This window comes from Schistocerca gregaria, chromosome 8 (genome assembly GCF_023897955.1).
Source record: "Schistocerca gregaria isolate iqSchGreg1 chromosome 8, iqSchGreg1.2, whole genome shotgun sequence".
Taxonomy (NCBI): Eukaryota; Metazoa; Arthropoda; class Insecta; order Orthoptera; family Acrididae; genus Schistocerca; species Schistocerca gregaria.
In genome coordinates, this window is record NC_064927.1 from 14,882,600 (window position 1) to 14,906,639 (window position 24,040).

Below are 24,040 nucleotides of genomic sequence, written 5' to 3' on the forward strand. Positions count from 1 at the left end.
TCACGTTAATCAGAAAAACAGTAATTTACATCTGCAGCGGAACAAAATTCCGTTCCGCCCAGCGTGGGGCTCGAACCCTCGACCCTGAGATTAAGAGTCTCATGCTCTACCAACTGAGCTAGCCGGGCTGCTTCGGTGAATACTTGCCGGGCAGCACGTCACACAGTACTCGTTTGGGTTGGGTGGTCCCATACAGAATCTCTCCATGCTGCCTAATGTTTTCCTAACGTCACACTCGTCACGTACTTCACTTTTATTTCATAATCATTTCTGAGAGGTAAAGGAATTGCATGACAACCTGCAGAGCTAGTGGCGTCAAAATTAACACTCATACTTGATGTGACTCAAAAGGCGAACGAGTTACTTTCCGACGTTGTTTTAGATGTGCAAGTGCTAGTGGAAACTCGCGGTGACGGCACTCTGCCGACCATTTCGCTAGTTAACACCGGTCTTGTAGTGTGTGTTTCAAGCTCAAGAGCATCTCCAAGCAGAAAATGGTCAACAGCAACATTCAGACGGTTTCGTACTGCTCAAATGCTACATTAAAACGGTATGTTTCTTATTCAGAAATGATAAAACACGAGCGTGACAGCATTCGAACCTGTACTCTTCAGATCCGAAGTCCGACGCCTTATCCATTAGGCCACACAGTCACTGACGACCAAGTGCAACTAGTATATGACTCATCTCGAAACGCTCACACCCCTGATAATTTGTGTTTTCGTTCTACACAGCCGCTGCCCTTGCTCTTTCCCACCCATTCGTTACATTCAACCTCTTACGTGACCGACCAAATATAGACTGGGAAACAAGACCACACACTTTGTGCATACGGAATCGAAGGCAGGGCGTGCCTGGCCGCATTTGCCACGATGGCCATTTGCTACTTCTGCAGAAGCGGCGGCGGCGGCGACGACGACGACGACGACGACGACGACGACGACGACCGCGAGAGGCTCTGACATATGTGAGAAATACATCTATAAAATGTAATTCAGACTGCCTCGTCCCACCTTATGCTGTACCACTTTGGCAAAGGCTTTATCTGCGCCATTCGCCTTAATCACATCTGAGAGTAATTCTTAATAAAAGGCATGTCGCTAATTGTTCGTCATCACAGATACTGTTTGCTATACGGCCACGACGCGCAACTGATTTCCAAAATTCGACTTCTTCCTTTGAGGATGGAACTCACGATCCTTGGTTAAATAGTCCACTGCTCTACCACTTTTTTTTTTTTTTTTTTTTTCACAACAAAATTCCGTTCCGCCCAGCGTCTGGCTCGAACCCACGACCCTGGGATTAAGAGTCTGACACTCTACCGTCTGAGCTAGCCGGCTACCTCGATGATTACCTGCCGGGTAGCACGTCACACAGTACTCGTTTGGGTTGGGTGGTCCCATACAGAATCTCTCCATGCTGCCTAATGTTTTCCTAACGTCACACTCGTCACGTACTTCACTTTTATGTCATAATCATTTCTGAGAGGCATAGAAATTGCATGACAACAAGCAGAGCTAGTGGCGTCAAAATTAACACTCATACTTTATGTGACTCAAAAGACGAACGAGTTACTTTCCAACGTTGTTTTAGATGTGCAAGTGCCAGTCAAAACTCGCGGTGTCGGCACTCTGCCGACCATTTCGCTAGTTAACACCGGTCTTGCTGTGTGTGTTTCAAGCTCAAGAGGATCTCCAAGCAAAAAATGGTCAACAGCAACATTCAGAGGGTTTCGTACTGCTCAATTGCTACATTAAAACGGTATGTTTCTTTTTCAGAACTGGAAAAACACAAGCGTGACAGCATTCGAACCTGTAATCTTCAGATCCGAAGTCCGACGCCTTATCCATTAGGCCACATTTTTTTTTTTTTTTTTTTTTTTTCAAGCTGAAGAGCATCTCCAAGCAAAAAACGGTCAACAGCAACATTCAGACTGTTTCGTACTGCTCAATTGCTACATTAAAACGTTATGTTTCTTTTTCATAACTGGAGAAACACAAGCGTGACAGCATTCGAACCTGTAATCTTCAGATCCGAAGTCCGACGCCTTATCCATTTTTTTTTTTTTTTTTTTTTTCCTCCTGTGAGGATGGAACTTACGACCCCAGGTTTATTAGACCAGTGCTCTACCACTTTTTTTTTTTTTTTTTTTAGTCCGACGCCTTATCCATTTTTTTTTAGGTTTTTCTTTATTCATATTTTTTTAACACTGTTTTTTCGTTTTTCCTTTGTAATGACCCAGGGCAGGTAGGTGGAGGCGCATTGGGCAGGGGTCGTATCCCGAGGCCTGGCCATGACGTCTCCTCCTCCCTGCACTGAAGCACAGTGTCACCAATACATTGTAATTGTCTTTGGTTCGGAGTCTTATGATACTTATATGTGAACACGGGACTTATGAAGCGTTGTCTATCGAAACAGTTATTTTGCCTTCCTGCCAAGATTGTACCTAAGAACTAGCGAGAATGTCTTTCCTGTCATGAAGTTAGCTCAGTATGCCCCTATACCGGTTCCATTAATGATTCAGGCGCAGGAGCGATCAATAGAAATTGAAACTTAACCAACTCCTTCCTTTTCGAAAACAATAGTAAGCATATTCGCAAAGTCCCTCTTAAGGTGTGGGAAAGACTTTTGCGTCCAGTACTCATGAAGCATGTAACCAGTAAACGAAATGAAATCGGTAATACCATGATCATCAACCACTGCAAAAATGTAACGGCCAAGAAGCCACATAACGGTGTTGTTCTTGGTCCGGGGATAAAAAACCGTGTCCGGCCAGCAGAGAATATCAGTCTTAAATGCCGATTCGGAGCTCCTGGTGAGTAAAGCCAATTGTCGGCGCAGCCAGTGCCACATGCAATGACGGTCAGCGCAGGTAAATCGGTGTTGGAGTGTATCAACACAACCACACGTTTGACAAAGCGGAGAGACACATAAACCTATACGATGAAGGCGTTCGTTCGTAGGAATCAGCTGATTAACTACCTTATACCATAGGGAGGCAACAGTTGCTGAATGAACGGGTAAGCTAATATTCGTCCATATGTTACGCCAATTAAAACTGGGATAATGCAAAACAATCGGGTTGGAAGAAGAAGACCGTCGCCATTTGTCAAGCAGGGTTAGCGTAGTAATAACAGGACGACGTTGTAAGTGGAGATCTAGGTAACTAATCTCAGTGTAGAAGTCCCGAACATGCCGTAGCTTCGCATTTAGAGGCCCAACGTTAATGGGCGGTGACAAGCTCGCAGGACGAACGACATGGAATAATCGGGAAGTAACAGTCGGGGACTCAGATAATAAAAGATGGAGGGTTCGCTTAACATAAAGGGCAGCAGCCTTGACACGGACGTCGGTGAACGACAAGCCGCCCTCAAGACGCGGCTTCGTAAGAACATCACAACGTAATTTAAAAATATGCCCCCGCCAAATATATCTGTTAATAAGCTGGACCATTTTTGCACCCTGCATTCGGGGAAGCGGAAACAGCTGAGCAACGTAATATACTTTACATAAAACATAAGTGTCTAGTACACGCTTTTTTTGCAGTAGCGGTATCGAACGCCATGACTGTTCTAATAAAACACCTTGCAGCTTGGAAATGGCCACTTGCCAATTTTTTGCAGCCATCCGAAGAGGACAACGTTCAAGATAGATACCTAAATGTGTATGGTGTTCAACAGCTGTAACCCACGGAACAACCACACGTTCAAAGCCCCGCAAATTCAGGAGCTTGCTTTTACGGGGATTGATACGAGAACCTGAGGCCGCAGAAAATTTATCGAGTTCCATTTTCAACTGCGGCACTTCTGCGGTGGAACGAAGCAAAACAACCAAATCATCAGCATAAGCTGTTGCCGTCTGGGTAACCCCAGAGATCGTAAGACCACGAAGTGTCGAGTTGAGACGTGTAAGGACTGGTTGAAGGGAGAGAGCATAAAGGGTCATGGATAAAGGACTACCTTGCGGGAAGCCACGTTGAATATCAATGACCTTTGTCAGCTGGCCATTAATGTCAATCTTAGCAGAAATGCCAGTCGTCATATTCTTAAGTACCAGCAGCGCCTGTTCATTAAAACCGAGCCGGCGCAGCAGAAGCTCTAAAAACGAATGGGACACACGATCAAAGGCCTTACTAAAATCAACAAATAAAAGCGCACAGGAAATATTGGTGACAGCGACAATCGACACGACATCACGATACCCCGCCAGAGACGTCAATATAGAGCGCCCTGGAAAGCAGCTTTGACAAGGAGGTATCACAGGTGTAAGCAAGAGGGATAGACGTGCATTAACAGCCCTAGCGGCCGTCTTATAGTCAAAATTTAATAGGGTTAAAGGACGAAAGTCACTAGCTGTCTTCAAACCAGCAGATTTAGGTATCAGGACAACCGTACCTCTCTTGAAATCGGCTGGAATTGTGCCACCATTCAAGATTTCATTCACAATATCCGTAAAAACAGGCCCTATAATAGGCCAAAAGCGAACAAAAAACTCCTTAGGTAGGCCATCAGGACCAGGAGATTTGTGAGATGCTGAACAAACAATGAAAGCTGAAATTTCGTCTGCAGTAAAAGGAGCTAAAAATTTCGCATTATGGTCCTCTGTTAAAACTGATGGGATAGCAGTTAAAATCTCGTCAACATCATTCGGATCAGAATCAGCCGCAGTATATAACGTCTCATAGTAGCAGGTAAGTTCATGGGTTATTTGATTCTGTAAGGTAAGCCGGCGACCATCAGCTGCCATAAGGCCGTCAATCAATACACGTCGACGGTTCTTGTGGTGACGAAACAGATGGTACATAGAAGTCATTTCATGTGCTAACGTGGACGGTGGTTTAGATTTAATCTTCAATCCTTCCATCTGAAGCCGCTTAATACTAAGTAGCTTGGCCTTAATTTTCCGAATCTCAGAAAGGTGGGCACATGTCATTGTAGAAGTATCATAAAGTTCGCGAAGCACCGAATAGTAATATTCAAAAGTCAGTTTCAGATCTCGCGCTCTATTATAACTGTAGGACATTAAAGTGCGACGTAGTTTTGGCTTCACACAGTGGATCCACCAATGAAGCTTAGACGGATAGTATCGCTGAGAACGTAAACAAAAGTCCCACGCCGTCTGTATTAGAGGTTCGATGTCAGGGTCATCGAGCAAGGAGACATTTAATTTCCACAGCGGCCTATAAAGTTTAAGAGGTTGACGCTCCAAATTAATTATAACAGAAAGGGCACAATGATCCGTAAAACTGGCTGGAATAACATCTACATCTAAAACAGAAACACTAAGGGGATCAGAAATATACAATCGGTCAAGTCGACTACTTGAGGTGGCAGTAAAAAATGTAAATTTAACTAAAGTGGGGTGTTTAACCTCCCACGCATCGCGTAGTCGTAATTGACGTACAAGAGAATGTAGCTCGAAACAATAATTAAAATGAGGGGATTGGTCTTTAGCTTGTAACACACAATTAAAATCGCCCCCCAATATCAAGGTCGCAGGATTTTTTCGTAAAAGGTAAATCAGATCCTCTTTATAAAAACGAGACCTTTCCTGCCGCTTGCTAGAACCAGAGGGGGCGTAAATGTTAACCAAGGTCGTGTCAAATAACCGACAACCAATGCCACGTCCCGAGTCTAAAAGCTCAATTTCGGTAACGGGGATACCGTCACGAATTAGGAAAGCAGTACCTGCAGAAAACTCAGGTGCAAAATTTATAATAGTGCGAAAACCAGGAACAAACAGGTGTGCAACGGAGACTTCCTGCAGGAAAACAATATCAGCTGCAGAGTCATAAATAAACTGCTGCAGAGACGCTAACTTCAGAGCCGATTGAATGCCATTTATATTTAAGGTAATAAACGTGTACGCCTGCAACATCAACCAAAAAATGGGAAATGAACCCAAATTACACCACACTAGAAGCAACTACATCCATATCATCAACATCAGACATGGCAGAGGGTGATTGTCCAGAATCAACGGAATCAGAGTCGTCCTTCGCATGCTTATGTTTCTTCCGCACCGCGTGGAGATTGGGGGGCACTTTCACCCGACGACGTATCTGATGCACACCAGATTCAAGAGCAGGTGGAGTGGGGGGTTCGAAATCAGGCATGTCAACCAAAGCGTCCGAAGGATTAGCAGGGCGAGAGGAGTCAGAAGGAGGAGCCATCAAGGGGAAAACTGCATCAGGAACATCGGCACCGGTTTCAGAATGTGTAGGTATTGGAAGTGTAGGAGGTGGTAAGATAGGTTTGGAGTCTGCTGATGCGGAGCGCGCAGTTCTAGGAGCGGTTTTCCGACAAACAGCCGTCTCCACCGAAGTGTCGTCAACATGTTGTGATGCCTGTGGCGGTGGGGATGTCAACAACACCTCGACCGAATGTTGTGGCTCTTGCGCCGACGGCATGGCAGCAAGTTTGACGTCATCAGGCAAAGCAGGAGACACAGCGGGAACAGATTCCGAAACAGGCATGGGAGATTCTGGAATTCTTTCATCAGATTCGCAAACCGGCTGCGAAACAGCAGCTTCGTCATCAGTGCTACCGGTATCACTAGCACGACGGCGTTTGTTGTTGGAAACAGACGGAATCGGTATAGGAGCAGCCGATACGTCTGGGCGAGTGGGTAGCGGAGGAAACCCTGCATCAGGGGAGGGTGACACCTGTTGTGAAGAAGCTACTGCAGGAGGCAGATAGGAAACAGTGGAGGAAGCTGCTGGCACAAGATCGGCAACCGTTAATTTGCGGCGCTGTGCTAGGCCATTTTTAAGCACAAATACCCGCTTAGGGCAATTAGCTCGAACATGACCATGTTCATTACATAGGAAACATGTACCAAGCTGCCCCTCATAAGTAAGATGTACACGATAACCACATACAATCAGATGGGACGGTATATTAGACTTAATATGCATTTCAACTGATCTGACACCATTATAACATTGCAGCTTATGTTGTGCAGACCAACGTTCATTTCGAATTGACCGAACAGTACCATAACCGAGCAAAGCTTCCTTAAGATAGCTGTTGTCAACTTCAGGGGGTAAATTATAAACCCGAACTGTGGTATACGTAATTTCAGCATTTGAAACAGTAACACTGCTAACAGAACCATCCCTATGACGGAACGACACTTGCTCACCATGTTTAAGTAATATCTTATCCAGCAAAACCGGGTTCAACAATTTCACAAAAAAGCAGTATAATTCTGTATCAAAATACGCCGTATGTACCTGGTCCGATGTAATGCCAATCGTGTCCACAATCCATTCGTGAATTTCCAACGATGTCGGTTGGACATTCCTGGTAGCCTTGTTAAACTGAAAACTGAGAGTACACTTCCGCGGAAACAACCGGGAAGCCATAACACTTAATTAATGCGGCAAAAGCCGCAATACAACGCAAGACACAAAACAAACACTAAGGCAAAGAAAAAACGAAAAACAGAAGACAAAGAAACGTCACACACAGAAGGTAAATATTCACAACCCGAGGGTAACGGCGGATCGAATACACAGCACGTCCGATCGCTGTCGCGTCTCAAGCGGAACTAGGACCACTGAGCTAAAGAGGCGCGGCCTAGCGGTACTTTTGAGTACTTCGTCCTTACGGTCGTCTGGATCATCAGACTTCAGCTGACAACACTTCATATTACCGACTAATATTTGCAGCTATGGCGACCCATTACTGCTTGGCTACACATCTGACACGTAACCGATGTCCTCTCCAAACAACAACACTTGCATTTCAGAACATGTCTTTCACACATGTCTACAAAATCACCTTCACCTTCAAATACAGTTTCCTTGCGACTGACAGAGACGTAGGCAAAGTTTAAAGTTGCTATTTCCATTACATCACGTTAATCAGAAAAACAGTAATTTACATCTGCAGCGGAACAAAATTCCGTTCCGCCCAGCGTGGGGCTCGAACCCTCGACCCTGAGATTAAGAGTTTCATGCTCTACCAACTGAGCTAGCCGGGCTGCTTCGGTGAATACTTGCCGGGCAGCACGTCACACAGTACTCGTTTGGGTTGGGTGGTCCCATACAGAATCTCTCCATGCTGCCTAATGTTTTCCTAACGTCACACTCGTCACGTACTTCACTTTTATTTCATAATCATTTCTGAGAGGTAAAGGAATTGCATGACAACCTGCAGAGCTAGTGGCGTCAAAATTAACACTCATACTTGATGTGACTCAAAAGGCGAACGAGTTACTTTCCGACGTTGTTTTAGATGTGCAACTGCTGGTGGAAACTCGCGTTGACGGCACTCTGCCGACCATTTCGCTAGTTAACATCGGTCTTGTAGTGTGTGTTTCAAGCTCAAGAGCATCTCCAAGCAGAAAATGGTCAACAGCAACATTCAGACGGTTTCGTACTGCTCAAATGCTACATTAAAACGGTATGTTTATTATTCAGAAATGATAAAACACGAGCGTGACAGCATTCGAAACTGTAATCTTCAGATCCGATGTCCGACGCCTTATCCATTAGGCCACACAGTCACTGACGACCAAGTGCACCTTGTATATGACTCATCTCGAAACGGTCACACCCCTGATAATTTGTGTTTTCGTTCTACACAGCCGCTGCCCTTGCTCTTTCCCACCCATTCGTTACATTCAACCTCTTACGTGACCGACCAAATATAGACTGGGAAACAAGACCACACACTTTGTGCATACGGAATCGAAGGCAGGGCGTGCCTCGCCGCATTTGCCACGATGGCCATTTGCTACTTCTGCAGAAGCGGCGGCGGCGACGACGTTGACGACGACGACCTCGAGAGGCTCTGACATATGTGAGAAATACATCTATAAAATGTAATTCAGACTGCCTCGTCCCACCTTATGCTGTACCGCTTTGGCAAAGGCTTTATCTGCGCCATTCGCCTTAATCACATCTGAGAGTAATTCTTAATAAAAGGCATGTCGCTAATTGTTCGTCATCACAGATACTGTTTGCTATACGGCCACGACGCGCAACTGATTTCCAAAATTCGACTTCTTCCTTTGAGGATGGAACCCACGACCCTTGGTTTACTAGTCCAGTGCTCTACCACTGAGCTAAAGGGGCGCGTCCTAGCGTTACTTTTGCGAACATCGTCCTTACGGTCGTCTGGATCATCAGACTTCAGCTGACAACACTTCATATTATTGACTAATATTTGCAGCTATGGCGATCCATTACTGCTTGGCTACACATCTGACACGTAACCGATGTTCTCTCCAAACAACAACACTTGCATTTCAGAACATGTCTTTCACACATGTCTACAAAATCACCATCACCTTCAAATACAGTTTTCTTGCGACTGACAGAGACGTAGGCAAAGTTTAAAGTTGCTATTTCCATTACATCACGTTAATCAGAAAAACGGTAATATACATCTGCAGCGGAACAAAATTCCGTTCCGCCCAGCGTGGGGCTCGAACCCACGACCCTGAAATTAAGAGTCTCATGCTGTACAGACTGAGCTAGCCGGGCTGCTTCGGTGAATACTTGCCGGGCAGCACGTCACACAGTACTCGTTTGGGTTGGGTGGTCCCATACAGAATCTCTCCATGCTGCCTAATGTTTTCCTAACGTCACACTCGTCACGTACTTCACTTTTATTTCATAATCATTTCTGAGAGGTAAAGGAATTGCATGACAACCTGCAGAGCTAGTGGCGTCAAAATTAACACTTATACTTGATGTGACTCAAAAGGCGAACGAGTTACTTTCCGACGTTGTTTTAGATGTGCAAGTGCCAGTGGAAACTCGCGGTGACGGCACTCTGCCGACCATTTCGCTAGTTAACACCGGTCTTGTAGTGTGTGTTTCAAGCTCAAGAGCATCTCCAAGCAGAAAATGGTCAACAGCAACATTCAGACGGTTTCGTACTGCTCAAATGCTACTTTAAAACGGTATGTTTCTTATTCAGAAATGATAAAACACGAGCGTGACAGCATTCGAACCTGTAATCTTCAGATCTGAAGTCCGACGCCTTATCCATTAGGCCACACAGTCACTGACGACCAAGTGCAACTTGTATATGACTCATCTCGAAACGCTCACACCCCTGATAATTTGTGTTTTCGTTTTACACAGCCGCTGCCCTTGCTCTTTCCCACCCATTCGTTACATTCAACCTCTTACGTGACCGACCAAATATGGACTGGGAAACAAGACCACACACTTTGTGCATACGGAATCGAAGGCAGGGCGTGCCTCGCCGCATTTGCAACGATGACCATTTGCTACTTCTGCAGAAGCGGCGGCGGCGACGTCGACGACGACGACGACGACGACGACGACGACGACCGCGAGAGGCTCTGACATATGTGAGAAATACATCTATAAAATGTAATTCAGACTGCCTCGTCCCACCTTATGCTGTACCGCTTTGGCAAAGGCTTTATCTGCGCCATTCGCCTTAATCACATCTGAGAGTAATTCTTAATAAAAGGCATGTCGCTAATTGTTCGTCATCACAGATACTGTTTGCTATACGGCCACGACGCGCAGCTGATTTCCAAAATTCGACTTCTTCCTTTGAGGATGGAACTCACGACCCTTGGTTTACTAGTCCAGCGCTCTACCACTGAGCTAAAGGGGCGCGTCCTAGCGGTACTTTTACGTACTTTGTCCTTACGGTCGTCTGGATCATCAGACTTCAGCTGACAACACTTCATATTACCGACTAATATTTGCAGCTATGGCGACTGATTACTGCTTGGCTACACATCTGACACGTAACCGATGTCCTCTCCAAACAACAACACCTGCATTTCAGAACATGTCTTTCACACATGTCTACAAAATCACCTTCACCTTCAAATACAGTTTCCTTGCGACTGACAGAGACGTAGGCAAAGTTTAAAGTTGCTATTTCCATTACATCACGTTAATCAGAAAAACAGTAATTTACATCTGCAGCGGAACAAAATTCCGTTCCGCCCAGCGTGGGGCTCGAACCCACGACCCTTAGATTAAGAGTCTCAGCTCTACCGACTGAGATAGCCGGGCTGCTTCGGTGAATACTTGCCGGGCAGCACGTCACACAGTACTCGTTTGGGTTGGGTGGTAAGATACAGATTCTCTCCATGCTGCCTAATGTTTTCCTAACGTCACACTCGTCACGTACTTCACTTTTATTTCATAATCATTTCTGAGAGGTAAAGGAATTGCATGACAACCTGCAGAGCTAGTGGCGTCAAAATTAACACTCATTCTTTTATGTGACTCAAAAGGCGAACGAGTTACTTTCCGACGTTGTTTTAGATGTGCAAGTGCTAGTGGAAACTCGCGGTGACGGCACTCTGCCGACCATTTCGCTAGTTAACACCGGTCTTGTAGTGTGTTTCAAGCTCAAGAGCATCTCCAAGCAGAAAATGGTCAACAGCAACATTCAGACGGTTTCGTACTGCTCAAATGCTACATTAAAACGGTATGTTTCTTATTCAGAAATGATAAAACACGAGCGTGACAGCATTCGAACCTGTAATCTTCAGATCTGAAGTCCGACGCCTTAACCATTAGGCCACACAGTCACTGACGACCAAGTGCAACTTGTATATGACTCATCTCGAAACGCTCACACCCCTGATAATTTGTGTTTTCGTTCTACACAGCCGCTGCCCTTGCTCTTTCCCACCCATTCGTTACATTCAACCTCTTACGTGACCGACCAAATATAGACTGGGAAACACGACCACACACTTTGTGCATACGGAATCGAAAGCAGGGCGTGCCTCGCCGCATTTGCAACGATGACCATTTGCTACTTCTGCAGAAGCGGCGGCGGCGACGACGACGACGACGACGACGACGACCGCGAGAGGCTCTGACATATGTGAGAAATACATCTATAAAATGTAATTCAGACTGCCTCGTCCCACCTTATGCTGTACCGCTTTGGCAAAGGCTTTATCTGCGCCATTCGCCTTAATCACGTCTGAGAGTAATTCTTAATAAAAGGCATGTCGCTAATTGTTCGTCATCACAGATACTGTTTGCTATACGGCCACGACGCGCAACTGATTTCCAAAATTCGACTTCTTCCTTTGAGGATGGAACTCACGACCCTTGGTTTACTAGTCCAGCGCTCTACCACTGAGCTAAAGGGGCGCGTCCTAGCGGTACTTTTACGTACTTTGTCCTTACGGTAGTCTGGATCATCAGACTTCAGCTGACAACACTTCATATTACCGACTAATATTTGCAGCTATGGCGACCCATTACTGCTTGGCTACACATCTGACACGTAACCGATGTCCTCTCCAAACAACAACACCTGCATTTCAGAACATGTCTTTCACACATGTCTACAAAATCACCTTCACCTTCAAATAAAGTTTCCTTGCGACTGACAGAGACGTAGGCAAAGTTTAAAGTTGCTATTTCCATTACATCACGTTAATCAGAAAAACAGTAATTTACATCTGCAGCGGAACAAAATTCCGTTCCGCCCAGCGTGGGGCTCGAACCCACGACCCTGAGATTAAGAGTCTCATGCTCTACCGACTGAGCTAGCCGGGCTGCTTCAGTGAATACTTGCCGGGCAGCACGTCACACAGTACTCGTTTGGGTTGGGTGGTCCCATACAGAATCTCTCCATGCTGCCTAATGTTTTCCTAACGTCACACTCGTCACGTACTTCACTTTTATTTCATACTCATTTCTGAGAGGTAAAGGAATTGCATGACAACCTGCAGAGCTAGTGGCGTCAAAATTAACACTCATTCTTTTATGTGACTCAAAAGGCGAACGAGTTACTTTCCGACGTTGTTTTAGATGTGCAAGTGCTAGTGGAAACTCGTGGTGACGGCACTCTGCCGACCATTTCGCTAGTTAACACCGGTCTTGTAGTGTGTTTCAAGCTCAAGAGCATCTCCAAGCAGAAAATGGTCAACAGCAACATTCAGACGGTTTCGTACTGCTCAAATGCTACATTAAAACGGTATGTTTCTTATTCAGAAATGATAAAACACGAGCGTGACAGCATTCGAACCTGTAATCTTCAGATCTGAAGTCCGACGCCTTCTCCATTAGGCCACACAGTCACTGACGACCAAGTGCAACTTGTATATGACTCATCTCGAAACGCTCATACCCCTGATAATTTGTGTTTTCGTTCTACACAGCCGCTGCCCTTGCTCTTTCCCACCCATTCGTTACATTCAACCTCTTACGTGACCGACCAAATATAGACTGGGAAACAAGACCACACACTTTGTGCATACGGAATCGAAGGCAGGGCGTGCCTCGCCGCATTTGCAACGATGACCATTTGCTACTTCTGCAGAAGCGGCGGCGGCGGCGACGACGACGACGACGACGTTGACGACCGCGAGAGGCTCTGACATATGTGAGAAATACATCTATAAAATGTAATTCAGACTGCCTCGTCCCACCTTATGCTGTACCGCTTTGGCAAAGGCTTTATCTGCGCCATTCGCCTTAATCACATCTGAGAGTAATTCTTAATAAAAGGCATGTCGCTAATTGTTCGTCATCGCGGATACTGTTTGCTATACGGCCACGACGCGCAACTGATTTCCAAAATTCGACTTCTTCCTTTGAGGATGGAACTCACGACCCTTGGTTTACTAGTCCAGCGCTCTACCACTGAGCTAAAGGGGCGCGTCCTAGCGGTACTTTTACGTACTTTGTCCTTACGGTCGTCTGGATCATCAGACTTCTGCTGACAACACTTCATATTACCGACTAATATTTGCAGCTATGGCGACTCATTACTGCTTGGCTACACATCTGACACGTAACCGATGTCCTCTCCAAACAACAACACCTGCATTTCAGAACATGTCTTTCACACATGTCTACAAAATCACCTTCACCTTCAAATACAGTTTCCTTGCGACTGACAGAGACGTAGGCAAAGTTTAAAGTTGCTATTTCCATTACATCACGTTAATCAGAAAAACAGTAATTTACATCTGCAGCGGAACAAAATTCCGTTCCGCCCAGCGTGGGGCTCGAACCCACGACCCTGAGATTAAGAGTCTCAGCTCTACCGACTGAGCTAGCCGGGCTGCTTCGGTGAATACTTGCCGGGCAGCACGTCACACAGTACTCGTTTGGGTTGGGTGGTAACATACAGAATCTCTCCATGCTGCCTAATGTTTTCCTAACGTCACACTCGTCACGTACTTCACTTTTATTTCATAATCATTTCTGAGAGGTAAAGGAATTGCATGACAACCTGCAGAGCTAGTGGCGTCAAAATTAACACTCATTCTTTTATGTGACTCAAAAGGCGAACGAGTTAGTTTCCGACGTTGTTTTAGATGTGCAAGTGCTAGTGGAAACTCGCGGTGACGGCACTCTGCCGACCATTTCGCTAGTTAACACCGGTCTTGTAGTGTGTTTCAAGCTCAAGAGCATCTCCAAGCAGAAAATGGTCAACAGCAACATTCAGACGGTTTCGTACTGCTCAAATGCTACATTAAAACGGTATGTTTCTTATTCAGAAATGATAAAACACGAGCGTGACAGCATTCGAACCTGTAATCTTCAGATCTGAAGTCCGACGCCTTAACCATTAGGCCACACAGTCACTGACGACCAAGTGCAACTTGTATATGACTCATCTCTAAACGCTCACACCCCTGATAATTTGTGTTTTCGTTCTACACAGCCGCTGCCCTTGCTCTTTCCCACCCATTCGTTACATTCAACCTCTTACGTGACCGACCAAATATAGACTGGGAAACACGACCACACACTTTGTGCATACGGAATCGAAAGCAGGGCGTGCCTCGCCGCATTTGCAACGATGACCATTTGCTACTTCTGCAGAAGCGGCGGCGGCGACGACGACGACGACGACGACGACGACCGCGAGAGGCTCTGACATATGTGAGAAATACATCTATAAAATGTAATTCAGACTGCCTCGTCCCACCTTATGCTGTACCGCTTTGGCAAAGGCTTTATCTGCGCCATTCGCCTTAATCACATCTGAGAGTAATTCTTAATAAAAGGCATGTCGCTAATTGTTCGTCATCACAGATACTGTTTGCTATACGGCCACGACGCGCAACTGATTTCCAAAATTCGACTTCTTCCTTTGAGGATGGAACTCACGACCCTTGGTTTACTAGTCCAGCGCTCTACCACTGAGCTAAAGGGGCGCGTCCTAGCGGTACTTTTACGTACTTTGTCCTTACGGTAGTCTGGATCATCAGACTTCAGCTGACAACACTTCATATTACCGACTAATATTTGCAGCTATGGCGACTCATTACTGCTTGGCTACACATCTGACACGTAACCGATGTCCTCTCCAAACAACAACACCTGCATTTCAGAACATGTCTTTCACACATGTCTACAAAATCACCTTCACCTTCAAATAAAGTTTCCTTGCGACTGACAGAGACGTAGGCAAAGTTTAAAGTAGCTATTTCCAATACATCACGTTAATCAGAAAAACAGTAATTTACATCTGCAGCGGAACAAAATTCCGTTCCGCCCTTCGTGGGGCTCGAACCCACGACCCTGAGATTAAGAGTCTCATGCTCTACCGACTGAGCTAGCCGGGCTGCTTCGGTGAATACTTGCCGGGCAGCACGTCACACAGTACTCGTTTGGGTTGGGTGGTCCCATACAGAATCTCTCCATGCTGCCTAATGTTTTCCTAACGTCACACTCGTCACGTACTTCACTTTTATTTCATACTCATTTCTGAGAGGTAAAGGAATTGCATGACAACCTGCAGAGCTAGTGGCGTCAAAATTAACACTCATTCTTTTATGTGACTCAAAAGGCGAACGAGTTACTTTCCGACGTTGTTTTAGATGTGCAAGTGCTAGTGGAAACTCGTGGTGACGGCACTCTGCCGACCATTTCGCTAGTTAACACCGGTCTTGTAGTGTGTTTCAAGCTCAAGAGCATCTCCAAGCAGAAAATGGTCAACAGCAACATTCAGACGGTTTCGTACTGCTCAAATGCTACATTAAAACGGTATGTTTCTTATTCAGAAATGATAAAACACGAGCGTGACAGCATTCGAACCTGTAATCTTCAGATCTGAAGTCCGACGCCTTCTCCATTAGGCCACACAGTCACTGACGACCAAATGCAACTTGTATATGACTCATCTCGAAACGCTCATACCCCTGATAATTTGTGTTTTCGTTCTACACAGCCGCTGCCCTTGCTCTTTCCCACCCATTCGTTACATTCAACCTCTTACGTGACCGACCAAATATAGACTGGGAAACACGACCACACACTTTGTGCATACGGAATCGAAAGCAGGGCGTGCCTCGCCGCATTTGCAACGATGACCATTTGCTACTTCTGCAGAAGCGGCGGCGGCGACGACGACGACGACGACGACGACGACCGCGAGAGGCTCTGACATATGTGAGAAATACATCTATAAAATGTAATTCAGACTGCCTCGTCCCACCTTATGCTGTACCGCTTTGGCAAAGGCTTTATCTGCGCCATTCGCCTTAATCACATCTGAGAGTAATTCTTAATAAAAGGCATGTCGCTAATTGTTCGTCATCACGGATACTGTTTGCTATACGGCCACGACGCGCAACTGATTTCCAAAATTCGACTTCTTCCTTTGAGGATGGAACTCACGACCCTTGGTTTACTAGTCCAGCGCTCTACCACTGAGCTAAAGGGGCGCGTCCTAGCGGTACTTTTACGTACTTTGTCCTTACGGTCGTCTGGATCATCAGACTTCAGCTGACAACACTTCATATTACCGACTAATATTTGCAGCTATGGCGACTCATTACTGCTTGGCTACACATCTGACACGTAACCGATGTCCTCTCCAAACAACAACACCTGCATTTCAGAACATGTCTTTCACACATGTCTACAAAATCACCTTCACCTTCAAATACAGTTTCCTTGCGACTGACAGAGACGTAGGCAAAGTTTAAAGTTGCTATTTCCATTACATCACGTTAATCAGAAAAACAGTAATTTACATCTGCAGCGGAACAAAATTCCGTTCCGCCCAGCGTGGGGCTCGAACCCACGACCCTGAGATTAAGAGTCTCAGCTCTACCGACTGAGCTAGCCGGGCTGCTTCGGTGAATACTTGCCGGGCAGCACGTCACACAGTACTCGTTTGGGTTGGGTGGTAACATACAGAATCTCTCCATGCTGCCTAATGTTTTCCTAACGTCACACTCGTCACGTACTTCACTTTTATTTCATAATCATTTCTGAGAGGTAAAGGAATTGCATGACAACCTGCAGAGCTAGTGGCGTCAAAATTAACACTCATTCTTTTATGTGACTCAAAAGGCGAACGAGTTACTTTCCGACGTTGTTTTAGATGTGCAAGTGCTAGTGGAAACTCGCGGTGACGGCACTCTGCCGACCATTTCGCTAGTTAACACCGGTCTTGTAGTGTGTTTCAAGCTCAAGAGCATCTCCAAGCAGAAAATGGTCAACAGCAACATTCAGACGGTTTCGTACTGCTCAAATGCTACATTAAAACGGTATGTTTCTTATTCAGAAATGATAAAACACGAGCGTGACAGCATTCGAACCTGTAATCTTCAGATCCGAAGTCCGACACCTTATCCATTAGGCCACACAGTCACTGACGACCAAGTGCAACTTGTATATGACTCATCTCGAAACGCTCACACCCCTGATGATTTGTGTTTTCGTTCTACACAGCCGCTGCCCTTGCTCTTTCCCACCCATTCGTTACATTCAACCTCTTACGTGACCGACCAAATATAGACTGGGAAACAAGACCACACACTTTGTGCATACGGAATCGAAGGCAGGGCGTGCCTCGCCGCATTTGCCACGATGGCCATTTGCTACTTCTGCAGAAGCGGCGGCGGCGACGACGACGACGACGACGACCGCGAGAGGCTCTGACATATGTGAGAAATACATCTATAAAATGTAATTCAGACTGCCTCGTCCCACCTTATGCTGTACCGCTTTGGCAAAGGCTTTATCTGCGCCATTCGCCTTAATCACATCTGAGAGTAATTCTTAATAAAAGGCATGTCGCTAATTGTTCGTCATCACGGACACTGTTTGCTATACGGCCACGACGCGCAACTGATTTCCAAAATTCGACTTCTTCCTTTGAGGATGGAACTCACGACCCTTGGTTTACTAGTCCAGCGCTCTACCACTGAGCTAAAGGTGCGCGTCCTAGCGGTACTTTTACGTACTTTGTCCTTACGGTCGTCTGGATCATCAGACTTCAGCTGACAACACTTCATATTACCGACTAATATTTGCAGCTATGGCGACTCATTACTGCTTGGCTACACATCTGACACGTAACCGATGTCCTCTCCAAACAACAACACCTGCATTTCAGAACATGTCTTTCACACATGTCTACAAAATCACCTTCACCTTCAAATACAGTTTCCTTGCGACTGACAGAGACGTAGGCAAAGTTTAAAGTTGCTATTTCCATTACATCACGTTAATCAGAAAAACAGTAATTTACATCTGCAGCGGAACAAAATTCCGTTCCGCCCAGCGTGGGGCTCGAATCCACGACCCTGAGATTAAGAGTCTCATGCTCTACCGACTGAGCTAGCCGGGCTGCTTCAGTGAATACTTGCCGGGCAGCACGTCACACAGTACTCGTTTGGGTTGGGTGGTCCCATACAGAATCTCTCCATGCTGCCTAATGTTTTCCTAACGTCACACTCGTCACGTACTTCACTTTTATTTCATAATCATTTCTGAGAGGTAAAGGAATTGCATGACAACCTGCAGAGCTAGTGGCGTCAAAATTAACACTCATTCTTTTATGTGACTCAAAAGGCGAACGAGTTACTTTCCGACGTTGTTTTAGATGTGCAAGTGCTAGTGGAAACTCGCGGTGACGGCACTCTGCCGACCATTTCGCTAGTTAACACCGGTCTTGTAGTGTGTTTCAAGCTCAAGAGCATCTCCAAGCAGAAAATGGTCAACAGCAACATTCAGACGGTTTCGTACTGCTCAAATGCTACATTAAAACGGTATGTTTCTTATTCAGAAATGATAAAACACGAGCGTGACAGCATTCGAACCTGTAATCTTCAGATCCGAAGTCCGACACCTTATCCATTAGGCCACACAGTCACTGACGACCAAGTGCAACTTGTATATGACTCATCTCGAAACGCTCACACCCCTGATGATTTGTGTTTTCGTTCTACACAGCCGCTGCCCTTGCTCTTTCCCACACATTCGTTACATTCAACCTCTTACGTGACCGACCAAATATAGACTGGGAAACAAGACCACGCACTTTGTGCATACGGAATCGAAGGCAGGGCGTGCCTCGCCGCATTTGCCACGATGGCCATTTGCTACTTCTGCAGAAGCGGCGGCGGCGGCGACGACGACGACGACGACGACGACGACGACGACCGCGAGAGGCTCTGACATATGTGAGAAATACATCTATAAAATGTATTTCAGACTGCCTCGTCCCACCTTATGCTGTACCGCTTTGGCAAAGGCTTTATCTGCGCCATTCGCCTTAATCACATCTGAGAGTAATTCTTAATAAAAGGCATGTCGCTAATTGTTCGTCATCACGGATACTGTTTGCTATACGGCCACGACGCGCAACTGATTTCCAAAATTCGACTTCTTCCTTTGAGGATGGAACTCACGACCCTTGGTTTACTAGTCCAGCGCTCTACCACTGAGCTAAAGGAGCGCGTCCTAGCGGTACCTTTACGTACTTTGTCCTTACGGTCGTCTGGATCATCAGACTTCAGCTGACAACACTTCATATTACCGACTAATATTTGCAGCTATGGCGACTCATTACTGCTTGGCTACACATCTGACACGTAACCGATGTCCTCTCCAAACAACAACACCTGCATTTCAGAACATGTCTTTCACACATGTCTACAAAATCACCTTCACCTTCAAATACAGTTTCCTTGCGACTGACAGAGACGTAGGCAAAGTTTAAAGTTGCTATTTCCATTACATCACGTTAATCAGAAAAACAGTAATTTACATCTGCAGCGGAACAAAATTCCGTTCCGCCCAGCGTGGGGCTCGAACCCACGACCCTGAGATTAAGAGTCTCAGCTCTACCGACTGAGCTAGCCGGGCTGCTTCGGTGAATACTTGCCAGGCAGCACGTCACACAGTACTCGTTTGGGTTGGGTGGTAACATACAGAATCTCTCCATGCTGCCTAATGTTTTCCTAACGTCACACTCGTCACGTACTTCACTTTTATTTCATAATCATTTCTGAGAGGTAAAGGAATTGCATGACAACCTGCTGAGCTAGTGGCGTCAAAATTAACACTCATTCTTTTATGTGACTCAAAAGGCGAACGAGTTACTTTCCGACGTTGTTTTAGATGTGCAAGTGCTAGTGGAAACTCGCGGTGACGGCACTCTGCCGACCATTTCGCTAGTTAACACCGGTCTTGTAGTGTGTTTCAAGCTCAAGAGCATCTCCAAGCAGAAAATGGTCAACAGCAACATTCAGACGGTTTCGTACTGCTCAAATGCTACTTTAAAACGGTATGTTTCTTATTCAGAAATGATAAAACACGAGCGTGACAGCATTCGAACCTGTAATCTTCAGATCCGAAGTCCGACACCTTATCCATTAGGCCACACAGTCACTGACGACCAAGTGCAACTTGTATATGACTCATCTCGAAACGCTCACACCCCCTGATGATTTGTGTTTTCGTTCTACACAGCCGCTGCCCTTGCTCTTTCCCACCCATTCGTTACATTCAACCTCTTACGTGACCGACCAAATATAGACTGGGAAACAAGACCACACACTTTGTGCATGCGGAATCGAAGGCAGGGCGTGCCTCGCCGCATTTGCCACGATGGCCATTTGCTACTTCTGCAGAAGCGGCGGCGGCGACGACGACGACGACGACGACCGCGAGAGGCTCTGACATATGTCAGAAATACATCTATAAAATGTAATTCAGACTGCCTCGTCCCACCTTATGCTGTACCGCTTTGGCAAAGGCTTTATCTGCGCCATTCGCCTTAATCACATCTAAGAGTAATTCTTAATAAAAGGCATGTCGCTAATTGTTCGTCATCACAGATACTGTTTGCTATACGGCCACGACGCGCAACTGAATTCCAAAATTCGACTTCTTCCTTTGAGGATGGAACTCACGACCCTTGGTTTACTAGTCCAGCGCTCTACCACTGAGCTAAAGGGGCGCGTCCTAGCGGTACTTTTACGTACTTTGTCCTTACGGTCGTCTGGATCATCAGACTTCAGCTGACAACACTTCATATTACCGACTAATATTTGCAGCTATGGCGACTCATTACTGCTTGGCTACACATCTGACACGTAACCGATGTCCTCTCCAAACAACAACACCTGCATTTCAGAACATGTCTTTCACACATGTCTACAAAATCACCTTCACCTTCAAATACAGTTTCCTTGCGACTGACAGAGACGTAGGCAAAGTTTAAAGTTGCTATTTCCATTACATCACGTTAATCAGAAAAACAGTAATTTACATCTGCAGCGGAACAAAATTCCGTTCCGCCCAGCGTGGGACTCGAATCCACGACCCTGAGATTAAGAGTCTCATGCTCTACCGACTGAGCTAGCCGGGCTGCTTCAGTGAATACTTGCCGGGCAGCACATCACACAGTACTCGTTTGGGTTGGGTGGTCCCATACAGAATCTCTCCATGCTGCCTAATGTTTTCCTAACGTCACACTCGTCACGTACTTCACTTTTATTTCATAATCATTTCTGAGAGGTAAAGGAATTGCATGACAACCTGCAGAGCTAGTGGCGTCAAAATTAACACTCATTCTTTTATGTGACTCAAAAGGCGAACGAGTTACTTTCCGACGTTGTTTTAGATGTGCAAGTGCTAGTGGAAACTCGCGGTGACGGCACTCTGCCGACCATTTCGCTAGTTAACACCGGTCTTGTAGTGTGTTTCAAGCTCAAGAGCATCTCCAAGCAGAAAATGGTCAACAGCAACATTCAGACGGTTTCGTACTGCTCAAATGCTACATTAAAACGGTATGTTTCTTATTCAGAAATGATAAAACACGAGCGTGACAGCATTCGAACCTGTAATCTTCAGATCCGAAGTCCGACACCTTATCCATTAGGCCACACAGTCACTGACGACCAAGTGCAACTTGTATATGACTCATCTCGAAACGCTCACACCCCTGATGATTTGTGTTTTCGTTCTACACAGCCGCTGCCCTTGCTCTTTCCCACACATTCGTTACATTCAACCTCTTACGTGACCGACCAAATATAGACTGGGAAACAAGACCACGCACTTTGTGCATACGGAATCGAAGGCAGGGCGTGCCTCGCCGCATTTGCCACGATGGCCATTTGCTACTTCTGCAGAAGCGGCGGCGACGACGACGACGACGACGACGACGACGACGACGACGACGACCGCGAGAGGCTCTGACATATGTGAGAAATACATCTATAAAATGTAATTCAGACTGCCTCGTCCCACCTTATGCTGTACCGCTTTGGCAAAGGCTTTATCTGCGCCATTCGCCTTAATCACATCTGAGAGTAATTCTTAATAAAAGGCATGTCGCTAATTGTTCGTCATCACAGATACTGTTTGCTATACGACCACGACGCGCAACTGATTTCCAAAATTCGACTTCTTCCTTTGAGGATGGAACTCACGACCCTTGGTTTACTAGTCCAGTGCCTTAACACTGAGCTAAAGAGGCGCGGCCTAGCGGTACCTTTGCGTACTTCGTCCCTACGGTCGTCTGGATCATCAGACTTCAGCTGACAACACTTCATATTACCGACTAATATTTGCAGCTATGGCGACCCATTACTGCTTGGCTACACATCTGACACGTAACCGATGTCCTCTCCAAACAACAACACTTGCATTTCAGAACATGTCCTTCACACATGTCTGCAAAACCACCTTCACCTTCAAATACAGTTTCCTTGCGACTGACAGAGACGTAGGCAAAGTTTAAATTTGCTATTTCCATTACATCACGTTAATCAGAAAAACAGTAATTTACATCTGCAGCGGAACAAAATTCCGCTCCGCCCAGCGTGAGGCTCGAACCCACGACCCTGAGATTAAGAGTCTCATGCTCTACCGACTGAGCTAGCCGTGCTGCTTCGGTGAATACTTGCCGGGCAGCACGTCACATAGTACTCGTTTGGGTTGGGTGGTCCCATACATAATCTCTCCATGCTGCCTAACGTCACGTACTTCACTTTTATTTCATAATCATTTCTGAGAGGTAAAGGAATTGCATGACAACCTGCAGAGCTAGTGGCGTCAAAATTAACACTCATACTTGATGTGACTCAAAAGGCGAACGTGTTACTTTCCGACGTTGTTTTAGATGTGCAACTGCTAGTGGAAGCTCGCGGTGACGGCACTCTGCCGACCATTTCGCTAGTTAACACCGGTCTTGTAGTGTGTGTTTCAAGCTCAAGAGCATCTCCAAGCAGAAAATGGTCAACAGCAACATTCAGACGGTTTCGTACTGCTCAAATGCTACATTAAAACGGTATGTTTCTTATTCAGAAATGATAAAACACGAGCGTGATAGCATTCGAACCTGTAATCTTCAGATCCGAAGTCCGACGCCTTATCCATTTTTTTTCCTTTTCTTTTTCTTTTTTTTTTTTTACCTCTCGCCCTGCAGCTGCTCTCGCTAACCACAGGACTTTTTTTTTTTCTTTTAACTTTCTAATAAGACGCTACCCCTTTTTTTTTATCTGGACAGGAAAGGAAAAACTACAAAAAAAATGTCTATTTGCCACCGCCACTTGTATTCTAACAAAAAAATAAAATTAAATGCACCTCTTCAGGCGTTGGCACCTATCTACACCTATTCCAAAACAACTAACCTATTACTGCAAAGGTGTAGGAAAGGAAGAAAGTAGGGGGGAAGAAACATAGAGAGTAGCGATAAAAAAAATGAAATTTGTTGTGAACAGGAACTTTTTTTTTATTGAATTGCATTTTTGTTTTCTTTATTTTTCTTTGTTTTTTTTTTGTATGTATGTATTTAGTTATTCA

At 45.7% G+C, this 24,040-nt stretch overlaps 12 non-coding genes across 12 annotated transcripts; all 12 read right to left on the reverse strand.

Moving 5' to 3' along the window:
- Positions 1-55: 55 nt before the first annotated feature.
- Trnak-cuu (transfer RNA lysine (anticodon CUU)) lies at positions 56-128 on the reverse strand. Its single transcript has one exon. It is a non-coding gene; the product is annotated as a tRNA-Lys (tRNA).
- Positions 129-7,913: 7,785 nt separating this feature from the next.
- Positions 7,914-7,986, reverse strand: Trnak-cuu (transfer RNA lysine (anticodon CUU)). The gene has a single exon. It is a non-coding gene; the product is annotated as a tRNA-Lys (tRNA).
- Positions 7,987-9,420: 1,434 nt separating this feature from the next.
- On the reverse strand, positions 9,421-9,493 carry Trnak-cuu (transfer RNA lysine (anticodon CUU)). The gene has a single exon. It is a non-coding gene; the product is annotated as a tRNA-Lys (tRNA).
- A 1,452-nt stretch (positions 9,494-10,945) lies between these two features.
- Trnak-cuu (transfer RNA lysine (anticodon CUU)) lies at positions 10,946-11,017 on the reverse strand. Its single transcript has one exon. It is a non-coding gene; the product is annotated as a tRNA-Lys (tRNA).
- Positions 11,018-12,456: 1,439 nt separating this feature from the next.
- On the reverse strand, positions 12,457-12,529 carry Trnak-cuu (transfer RNA lysine (anticodon CUU)). Its single transcript has one exon. It is a non-coding gene; the product is annotated as a tRNA-Lys (tRNA).
- A 1,442-nt stretch (positions 12,530-13,971) lies between these two features.
- Positions 13,972-14,043, reverse strand: Trnak-cuu (transfer RNA lysine (anticodon CUU)). Its single transcript has one exon. It is a non-coding gene; the product is annotated as a tRNA-Lys (tRNA).
- A 1,439-nt stretch (positions 14,044-15,482) lies between these two features.
- Positions 15,483-15,555, reverse strand: Trnak-cuu (transfer RNA lysine (anticodon CUU)). The gene has a single exon. It is a non-coding gene; the product is annotated as a tRNA-Lys (tRNA).
- A 1,439-nt stretch (positions 15,556-16,994) lies between these two features.
- Positions 16,995-17,066, reverse strand: Trnak-cuu (transfer RNA lysine (anticodon CUU)). The gene has a single exon. It is a non-coding gene; the product is annotated as a tRNA-Lys (tRNA).
- Positions 17,067-18,499: 1,433 nt separating this feature from the next.
- Trnak-cuu (transfer RNA lysine (anticodon CUU)) lies at positions 18,500-18,572 on the reverse strand. The gene has a single exon. It is a non-coding gene; the product is annotated as a tRNA-Lys (tRNA).
- Positions 18,573-20,020: 1,448 nt separating this feature from the next.
- Positions 20,021-20,092, reverse strand: Trnak-cuu (transfer RNA lysine (anticodon CUU)). Its single transcript has one exon. It is a non-coding gene; the product is annotated as a tRNA-Lys (tRNA).
- Positions 20,093-21,526: 1,434 nt separating this feature from the next.
- On the reverse strand, positions 21,527-21,599 carry Trnak-cuu (transfer RNA lysine (anticodon CUU)). Its single transcript has one exon. It is a non-coding gene; the product is annotated as a tRNA-Lys (tRNA).
- Positions 21,600-23,050: 1,451 nt separating this feature from the next.
- Positions 23,051-23,123, reverse strand: Trnak-cuu (transfer RNA lysine (anticodon CUU)). Its single transcript has one exon. It is a non-coding gene; the product is annotated as a tRNA-Lys (tRNA).
- Between the last annotated feature and the right edge of the window lie 917 nt (positions 23,124-24,040).